The 10,479-nt window shown below is 37.4% G+C and overlaps 1 non-coding gene across 1 annotated transcript; it reads left to right on the plus strand.

The window, feature by feature from the left end:
* Window positions 1-9,569: 9,569 nt before the first annotated feature.
* On the plus strand, window positions 9,570-9,640 carry Trnag-ccc (transfer RNA glycine (anticodon CCC)). Its single transcript has one exon. It is a non-coding gene; the product is annotated as a tRNA-Gly (tRNA).
* The last annotated feature ends 839 nt before the right edge of the window (window positions 9,641-10,479 follow it).

The raw sequence follows: 10,479 nt of genomic DNA on the forward strand, positions 1-10,479 counted from the left end.
ATAACATTGACAAAAGTCATTTGCAATGCCTACAACGGCTTGTTACGTCATATATATAGTGTGGAATCTGCTCTATGTTCAGAGATCTAACTATGGAGTGGGCAAGTATAACTATTCCGGCGACTGCTGCAGTCTTACCGATGACTGCGAAAGAAGCTTTACAACATAGTGTGATGAAGATGTGTAAACAATCGTACACTCTCTTCTAAAACTACTACAGTATTAACCTTGCCAGTCAGCGTAGCGTCAGCCGAAAGAAGCTTTTCATCTCTTCGGTCGTTGAAAACCTGGCTGAGGAACAACATCGGCGAGGAAAGACTTAATTTGTGAAGTAAACAGAAATAGTTGTTTCTGTTATTGTTAGTTTTTTTATTTGTCTGGTGCAGCGACCGTGCATGACACGTTTTAAGGAGGACTATATCCTTTGGTTGTCATTTAACTATGTTTAACTGCCATTCTGTAGTTTTAATGTACAAATTGTAGTGTTTCGCTGCTCCAAAATAAAAATTTACAATCGAAAGCTATAGGCCTAGCCTATAGTGGCGATTCTACTGGGGGTGGAGCCAGGGCCGGATTTAGCTGATGGGGGGCCTGGGGCACTTTTAGATCGGGGAGTCTCCCTGCAAAAAAATTTTTTGCGCCTACGGCGCGAAAAACCGCCTCTACGTCTACAGTAGCATTAATCCAGTACTGCACATCATTTTGCAAAAACTTCAAAGGCTGAAAGGAAGAAAAAATAACACATAACACAACATTTTTTCCACGTAGGGGGGCTCTTCTAAAGTCGGGGGCCCGGGGCACCTGCCCCCTCTGCCCCCCCCCTAAATCCGGGCCTAGGTGGAGCATGACTCAGTATTTTTATCTGGCCCCCACTTTTGTTGCTCATTATGTTGAATGTATGCATAAACCTTTCCTCATTGCTCTTTACAGTAAACAATTCAAAACTTGTCAGAGGAATAAAACCTCGAAGTTATACAGTAAGTCTATATAACAACCACAATGTCTGTATCAATATTATGCTGCGACATTGCGAAGACAGAATTATCTGTGATTATCTTTCCGTGGTCAATTTTTAAATTGCCGTGAAACAATCAAGAGTGAAACATTCAGTCTCAACTATAAATGCGGCTAGGTTGCTCAGGCTTCAACTTGACATGGCAAGGGCATATCAGCTTTTCATCCCTCCCTTTGTTAAACAACAGCATTATTGAGGGTTTTTTAAGTTATAGAATTTCTGATAATTTGTGTTCGAAATGTTCTCAGAACGCACCAAACTCAACCTAAATTTTCTAGGGGAGACCTCCGTCGTTGTTTATGCCGGGCTGATCACTTGCCTGAATGTCAATGACATCGCCCCCCCTAACGTTAATACCTGGATCCGCCCCTGTTAGTGCTGCCCCATCCCATGCAGCACGAACTGTTTTCATCATCATGACAAAAAATCGAACATAATATAGCCTACTGTAAAGGGACAAAACTTTTTGTAAGTTATGCATGAATAGAATCGCAACAGCGGCAGTGGGTATCGAATCTTCAACGGTTCAACCTCTTGATCCAGAATCAAACCACTGAGGTACCCGCCGTGCTTATAGGCTAATCATACCTTCAGATACCAGTTGGATGCTTTTACCAATTGAGTTTCACTGCCGCTTACGTGCAGTAGACAAAATAATTACCGTAAATCAAATGAACATAAGCTTACCATAAAAAATTCCAAACTTTGTATTTTGCTTTCTGCTTTACAAAGGGCTGTTTTCAGCAAAGTCAGCAGTAATTAAAAAAATTCCAAAATTGTTGCATGCATTTCATTGCATTGCAATTTGCAACTCTAAAAATTATTGTGTTGCCAAGGCCGTCGCTGCAGGGGGACGTGCCCCCTCCCCTGACAACGACCTGTGTACACACACTTCAGGCACTGAAGAAGAACTGGTTTCAATTTTAGTTTCATTAAGTAGGTTAGGTGGCTAGTAAAAATGTTACTTTTCATGATCTTTTCATTTGTGTGTTAATCCGAAATAAAATTTATCGGCGATAATCAAATATTGCCTTTGGCGATAAACGATAACTGAAAAAATAATTGAGCGATAACGATAAGCGATAAAAATTTATCGCCGATAATAATTATCGCCGATAATGCCCATCACTGATTATTTATTTGCGTCAGACAAAGCTGTCCTCCATATCCAAAACAAGGAAATAATACACAAACTGCAAATGTACAAAGGTCACAGAAAGCCACTTTTGATGTCGTCACGTTGAAAGATTAAACATCTAGGCTACTACTACTATTACAAATTTACATAGGCTACAATGAGCGTTGGAAGAATAAAAGTATTCAGAGCGATAAAGACAATCAGATGACAATGACATCAGGTCTGAGCGGTCTGATATAAAGCGATTTGAGGAGTGTATGCAACGGTTAATAAACGAAAACATGTTTTTCCTCAAAAAAGCATCAAGCGTTGTTATATCCATTGCTGTATTCGAGGGTATACGGCGGACAGTGTTGGGCGCGATAACTCATTTTTCAGTTAAGCGATAATCGATAAACGAAAAATGCCTAAAGCGATAAACGATAAATCAAAAAAAAGTTAAGCGATAGGCCTAACGATAAATTATCGCCGATAATGTCCGATAACGATAAAAAAAAATTTCTTGATTAGCGCTGCCCCATCCCATGCAGCACGAACTGTTTTCATCAACATGACGAAAAATCGAACATAATATACTGTAAAGGGACAAAACTTTTTGTAAGTTATGCATGAATAGAATCGCAACAGCAGCAGTAGGTATCGAATCTTCAACCTCTTGATCCAGAATCAAACCACTGAGGTAATTATACCTTCAGATACCAGTTGGATGCTTTTATCAATTGACTTACACTGCCGCTTACGTGCAGTAGGCAAAATAATTAAATCAAACAAAAATAGGCTACCATAAAAAATTCCAAACTTTGTATTTTGGTTTCTGCAAAGGGCTGTTTACAGCAAAGTCAGCTTTAATTGAAAAAATTCTAAAAAACGCAAAATGCTTGAAAATTTATCACTAATCTTAAGCGTTATTGGTAGTAAAAATGTGCATACACTGTGAAATCCATCAAGCTTGTGAAATTTGATAACGGATTTGCCTATAGCGTCTTATATATAGGACGGCTTTTTTCTCAAAAAGTACAAACACAATTAGGAAAAAAATAATTGTGATATGTTTTTTAGGTCATAATTATGCAATATTTAAATTTTCCGAAAATTTTTTTAAGTACTTTCACTTTCCGCACAAATGGGTTAACTTTTTAAGTTAAATGGCACTTACGCATTTGGTTATTATTTTTGGATTAAAATTATATCGCCAAGCTAGAAAAAAATCGATCTTACAGTCTATAACCGATCTTGTGTTGTTATTGTGTGTGAATTTTTTCTTTTAAACTGAGTTTGTGACGTAACCGCACGTCTCAAGGCAAGTTCTTGCAATTTTAGTTTATCTACTCATCTAAAGATTTAATGCACTTAAAACAGTAAGTTTCATGTTTTGACGAGAGAAATTTTATTTTTTTACGACATTTACTAAAAACTAACACTTCCAACAAAAAAAGAAAACACAAGAATGAAATAGTTGATCGTGAGGTGGCGCGAAAGACCATGTTTCCGATGTAACAGCGGCCTCGTATTGCGACACTTTCACAAACCACTTGCCAATTTCTTTCGCTTCGCTTCAAAGGAATCTGTACCGCCTGTGCGCTTACATTTTAATTGTAAAATTCACTCGCGATTGCCGATTGCAGCAAAACAACAAGAGACTTGTTGCATGCATTTCATTGCATTGCAATTTGCAACTCTAAAAATTATTGTGTTGTCAGGGCCGTCGCTGCAGGGGAGCGTGCCCCCTCCCCTGACAACGACCTGTGCATACACACTTCAGGCACTGAAGAAGAACTGGTTTTAATTATGGTTTTATTAACTAGGTGGCTAGTAAAAATATTACTTTTCATAGTCTTTCCACTTGTGTGTTGATCCGAAATAAAATTGAGATCCGAGATTAATTATCGGCGATAATCAAATATTGCCTTTGGCGATAACGATAAACGATAACTGAAAAAATAATTGAGCGATAACGATAAGCGATAAAAATTTATCGCCGATAATGCCCATCACTGACGGCGGCAGTATACCTCTGCTTTTTCGAGAAATTATCAGTGTTGTACGTTGACGCCGTCATTTGACGGCGTCAACTTTTTGTTGACGCTGAGGCTAGCGCCGTCAATTTATTTTTCAGTTGACGGAAGTGATAGCGCCGTCAACTATTTTGCCGATTTTAAGCGTCAAGCGCTATGCGTCAATTTTTTTCATGAAAAATCTCGTTACACAATAAGAGTTTCACAATGTATTCTGGCCAACGCGACTCATCCGAATTACCGACTTTTGCGTTGGTTGGAATGGCTCCCTGGAATACACGCGGAAGAAGTTCGCCAAATGGTGATCACACATGTATTGAGAACGAGGGATCAGAGACAGAAAGCGAAAAATCCATGAATGGCATCGCGGACGTTGAAGATACTTTATTTCAAGAGCTTTATGCCCCTGAAAAGAGCGATATTGGTGCAGTGGACCTCGCTAAAATATTTATACATGCTAAACTATCACAGCACGCTTGGAACAGTGATACCTTTTCGAGTAGCCTAAACGTTTTCAACTTGTTTTTGAAATACAACACACCTATACCAACCAGCGCTGCTGTGGAACGCATGTTGTCACTTGGAAAGGACAATACGCGTCCCAAACGCAGCAGATTGTCAGACAAACGCTTTGAAATGCTTGTTTTTCTGCAAGGAAATAACTAATAAGCAGGGCCCGCAAAAGTCAATAAAGTCAAAATTTTTTAAGGACTTCGTTTATCCACAAATCAAAGAATAAAGTTGTTTTCAGCACCTAAGGGACTGTTTCTAAGAAGTTTATAGGTCAAAATAAAGTCAAAATTGATAATAAAGTCGAAATTTGTCAAATTATGGCTTTTAACAAACTTAAATCTGTGTTTCTGGAGAGTAATTTTTGTCAAAATCCTCGTGGAAGCATTGCAAATCAGGAACTGCGACACAATTAAACCATATTAACCCATAAAAGCAGGAATATGTCACAATGACCACGGATCAGCAGTAACTTTTATCGCAAATTGTCCTTTGTTTATTCATTGTTACGTCGTTATATAATTTTTATGAAACACTCCCTCTTCACAAATATGGTCTTTTCGAAGATCAACAGTTTTGATTTTGGAATAGCCTAGCTTAATGACATTCTGTAGTACAAAAATGCCTAAGCAAGCTAAATCGTCTTCTGTCTTCAGCAAAAGTTAGATTTGTGGAGATTTTCCTATCGCTATAAAACACAACGAACTTTTTATAATCCATAAAACACCTTGACTTTTCGACAAAGTATTACGTTTGGGTCTGAAATCGACACATCATTATGTTTTGGTAAGTGGTATCAATTCAAGAAAGAACTGTACCCTCTATAAATAAGCAATTTCGTTAGTTCAAAATAAAGTCAAAATTTGATAAAAATAATGTCAGAAATTTTTTTTTTAGGCTGGGTTAAATTAAAATGGCCCTACTAATAAGTTAAGTAGCTAATTACAATACAGTCTCAAAACATAATAGGCCTACCTGCTCTTCATTTATAGCTATTGTTAGCCTAAACTTGGTTGAGATATTTCCGTTTTATAAGACGCTGGCAAAAAATAGCGCTAGAAATTAGCGCTGACGCCGTCAATTTCTTTAAGAGCTTACGCAGTACTTTACGCCGTCAAGTTTTTAGGCAATTCGCGCTGACGCTGACGCCGTCAATATATTTCAATGACGCGTACAACACTGGCAATTATAGTTGGTCACAGCGGTAAACCATAATCTCTTCGTGGGAAAATTGTAACATGAAGTTCCCGGATCCGTTCGTCTGCATGTAATGACCGAAAAAGAAACACTCCTCGAAACGTCTATTCAAAAAGTGTATTCCTGTAAAATTAGCCTGCGGCTATCGTAAATGGGACGCAACACCGTACGCCTCTAAAACTGTCACTACAGAACAGATTACTTGGATAAAAGACGGAAAATTTGTCCAGCTAGCAAGCACCAAGCAAACAGTTAAACTTGCGACTGACTTCCAACAAACAATTTTACGAATGACTAGAATAATTTGCGATATCTCAAATGCACGTAGACAGTAACTGTGACGCAATAATGAAAGACATTGTCACGCAATTCAAACCGGTGTTCAAAGGTAGTGATGCAATATTTCATAAGGTCTTACGAACGATGGTGCAATATTTGGACATTTTCTAGCAATTTCCATGACGTATGATGCCAGCTAGGTTAAGTAGACCATAACGGTTTTTATATGACGTTTGATTTGGTGAAAATTGTCGGGAACAATAGTATAACCTCTGGTTTTCCAAAGAGAATGCGTATGCTATCCTTGCTGGTTCTTGACGACTAGGCCTGCTACAGAATTTTAAAATGGTGCCAATTAACGCGAATCAATTCATTCACAGCATTGTTAGCAGAATGCAAATGAGACTTTGCTGTTGCTGACACTGACAATGGTCAGCTAATGGTTGATATTGCTAACTTGCAACCTGAAAAATGACAGCTATTTCAACTTTACCTTGTTCGACAGCAGAATGTGAACGTGGTTTCAGTTTAATGAACAATATTATCACAGGTTTAAAAGCATGTTTGCTCATTGATAATGTGAGCTTATATAATTATTATGTACTGCCACTTCCTATGTTTTGATTGCTTACTTGTGGACACGCCAAGAAGAAAGTGTTATCAAAACTTCAAAAGGTCCATATTTTTGGATTTGGGAACCCCCCCTTGAAAATGTCTGGCTACGGGCCTGCTTCTGACTAGCTCAACCTCAACGATAGGCTCCACGAGAATCAAAGGTAACTGCATCAAATGATGTTAAACAGATCACATGATATGGTAAAAAGGCAAGGTGCGAAAAAACTAATTTTAAAATACAGAGAGCAAGAAAGACGAGCCGCAAGCAAACAATTGTCTGTTCAACAGTGGATTGTGACGTTTTATGTACAAGGCTTCCAAGATCTTAGCACTGTAGGCTACATGTGAAATTACAGTTCAGTTCAGTTGTTTTTATTTCTGACCATCATATCAAAACAATACACGTCAACATAGCAAAGGTCGAGAAAAGGGTAGAAGCGACAAAGCGCGAACGTTAAAACGTGCTTGAGACCGAAGTAAGTTATTGATTTGAAAGAAATTTGGCACGGTCGCAACACCTTCAGAAAAATTTAAGATATAAAAGGAAAATAAAAAAAGAAAATGTTACAAAAAAACAATTAAACAACATATATTTAGGCTATAGCTTTATTAGCCCACATAGCTTTAGCTGATATATTTAAGATTTGTATGGACAGTTGCTATGAAGATCGGCCATGGTGCGTTATCAAGAGTGCTGATGGTCGTAAGGAGAACACGTCTTGATGCGTTTAGCTCATAGCAAAGAAGAGCAAGGCAGGCAAAGAAAACCCCACAAAGAAATCCTACCACGGGCAAAGCCATTTCAAGCGCAACGCACCATAGGCCTTGCACGACTCACAAACTAGATAGGCTATAACTTGACGACAGGAAACAATGACAAAAACAAATAAAACAAACTAGCAAAAACAACATTATCATCTTGCGGTAATTCAATTATACCCAGGGAAGTTATATCTTGAAGATATCAAGCGTGCTTTGATAAAACTTGGGTTGATAAAGCGATAATTTTAGACCCCAGTCAGCTAAACTCGTCACCTCCACACTGATCCAACGTTAGCAAACGTTGAATTAATGCAAAAACGACAGGCATCGCCAGCTGGGATGTAGTAGTGGCATGTCACAGTAATATGATAAATTTGGGTTAGGCCACCGTATGTTTTACACGTTAAACCTTAACAAAAGTGAAAAAAAAATCCAATTTGGCATGTTAAAAAAATAGATAAACAATCAGACAATAGCATGACGATCCAGTCCAAGATATTGATATAAAACAACTGGTTGGAGCACATGGCCACCGCTTCATCGAAAGATGGTGATTGGTCGAAGAGGATGGAAAAACTTCTGCAGACTCTGTAGAACTTCTGTGGACAAAAAAACACAAAAACCAGAAGGCCAGTAGGAGTAGGCCTACTTACAACCTTAGGCTACTATTTTGCTAATAAATCTACACACATTGGCCTATCATTTCTGGGCAAAAAAAAAAAATATTAGTAAGTTTGGTGTATGTTATACTTAGATAGGGTTATTTCAAGGAAGATTTAGCTTGTTCATTTTTGATTTAAAGCTTTTTACAATTTTGCATTCATTTCTTATAGTAGGGGGAAGCTTGCTCCAAACTGTTGGCCCCATGTAGGCTACCGTATTGATTGTTTGCAAGTGTTAATTCTGCAATATATCGGAATACTGTATAAGGAGAATTACTTCTTGTTGTTAGGCTATTTGATTGTTTACACATAATTATATCATTAAATGTTGTGGGAAGTAGGTTTTTTGAATATTTATTATTTAAACATGAAAGTTGCAATCTCTGTATTTTTCATGTGGTTAATTGACTTTAAATTATTGAGTTCCATTACACCTTTTATGCTTTCTCTGCGGTCAATGTCAAATACAATACGAAGAAAGTTATTGTACGTTGCAGCTTTTGCAATGAAGTTTTGTTTTCATGACACCATGTTGAGATACAATATAATATCTGACTCTCTACTAGAGAATGGTAAATGGAGAGAAGTGCTTGTTTGTTTAGGAAAGGCTTAATTTTTTTTGTCACGCAGAGTGTTGATCTTATTTTTTGAAGCAAGATTTCCATATGAGATTTCCATGACAAATGTTCGTTTACAATTATTCCCAGAAACTTTATTGAGGCAACATGTTCTACGTTGTTTTTTTGAATATTTAAGGGAGGGTTGCATGATAGTGTCTTGCTTCCTTGACTTGAAAATAATATATGTTTGGTTTTGGTGACATTTAGAGACAATCGATTTGTTGATAGCCATTGATCTATGCATACAAGCTCTTGATTTGCCATATCATATACAGTAGAAACGGTTTTATTTTTATATATAATGGTGGTGTCATCTGCAAACATAATTGCAGTTTTTGTACAGTTTTTGTATTTTCCTATTTATAGATTTATTTAACCATTGTATTTTATTCAGATGTAGTTAAGTTGTATGTATATTATTCCTGAAGAGGACATCTTGTGATGTCGAAAACGTTCGATATTTAATTGTTGCGTAGCTTTGTGTTTTTTGTAAATATATAATAATCTTTAATATGTTAAACTTCATAACGTTGCTCGGGTTAGTATTATTCATTACGTGATGTTCACGAGCACTGACATAAAGAAAGATTAATTATTAACTAAGACCATGGATTCTTTCACTTTTGATGTCTTATTTGGTAGAAAAAAGGTTTTCAGCGGTGACGTTTATTGCATTGAAACAAAAAATCAAATGATTGGTTGGAGACAACACGCAAGACTGGTACAAGAAAGCAAAATAGCTGGCTTTTTGAACGAGCACTGCTGGTGTAGTGGTATCATGCAAGATTCCCATTCTTGCGACCCGGGTTCGATTCCCGGGCAGTGCATGTTCCTTTTTTGTTTTAATATCAGTGTTGTCGATTTTCGATTCAACGCATTCCAAACCCTCACCACAGTTCATATATCTTTAGTCACCATGCACTTTATATGCAAGCTCGCTCAATAAGTAGCCTACTTCATCATGACTCTCTGTTGTAACTTTCTCCTGCATTTCAAATTTTTTTCAAGCGCATAACAAAACCAAATTGCTGCGATTTTGAAATGGAAGGCAAAGATTTTTTGTCGGAATAGCACAAAATTTGGTTTTTAAAACTTTTTGACATAAAAGAGAGGGAGAGATTGTGACATAAACAAAATTTTATGTCTTTCTTAATCACGATCTAGATTCTAGGAGTCTTGACCGGGTTCTCAACCGTGGCCCTCCCCCCCAAGGGGGCCACAGAAAGTTCTCAGGGGGGCCACAGTAAAAGGCTTAATTAATGAATTATAACATCATAACATGTATTAATTGACAGAGACGTAGACGTTGTTATAGTGACAGACTGAGTCAGTAGCGTAACAGGAATTTTGAAAGGGGAGGATTTGACGACCCAACGGCGGGGGGTCTGGGGGGCCTCCCCCAGAAAATTTTAAAAAATTACTTTGAATTTGGTGCATTCTGAGAGCATTTTCAACAAAAATGTAGTTACAAATATTCCTGTAAAGTGGTGGTGTCTGGTGGCATAGCAAAAGGATAAGAGCATGTTTTCTTCGGCATTTTTCGAAAATAAAGCTAAGTCTCTATGTTTCCTTTTTGCTAATTCCTGGCTGAGATGTTTAGTATTGGCAAAACTTGCTCTTTTAATGCAATTTTGTTTAAAATTAAGCAATTTTTTTAGACTAAAAG

The sequence above is a fragment of the Aplidium turbinatum genome, chromosome 2 (assembly GCF_918807975.1).
Source record: "Aplidium turbinatum chromosome 2, kaAplTurb1.1, whole genome shotgun sequence".
Classification (NCBI taxonomy): domain Eukaryota; kingdom Metazoa; phylum Chordata; class Ascidiacea; order Aplousobranchia; family Polyclinidae; genus Aplidium; species Aplidium turbinatum.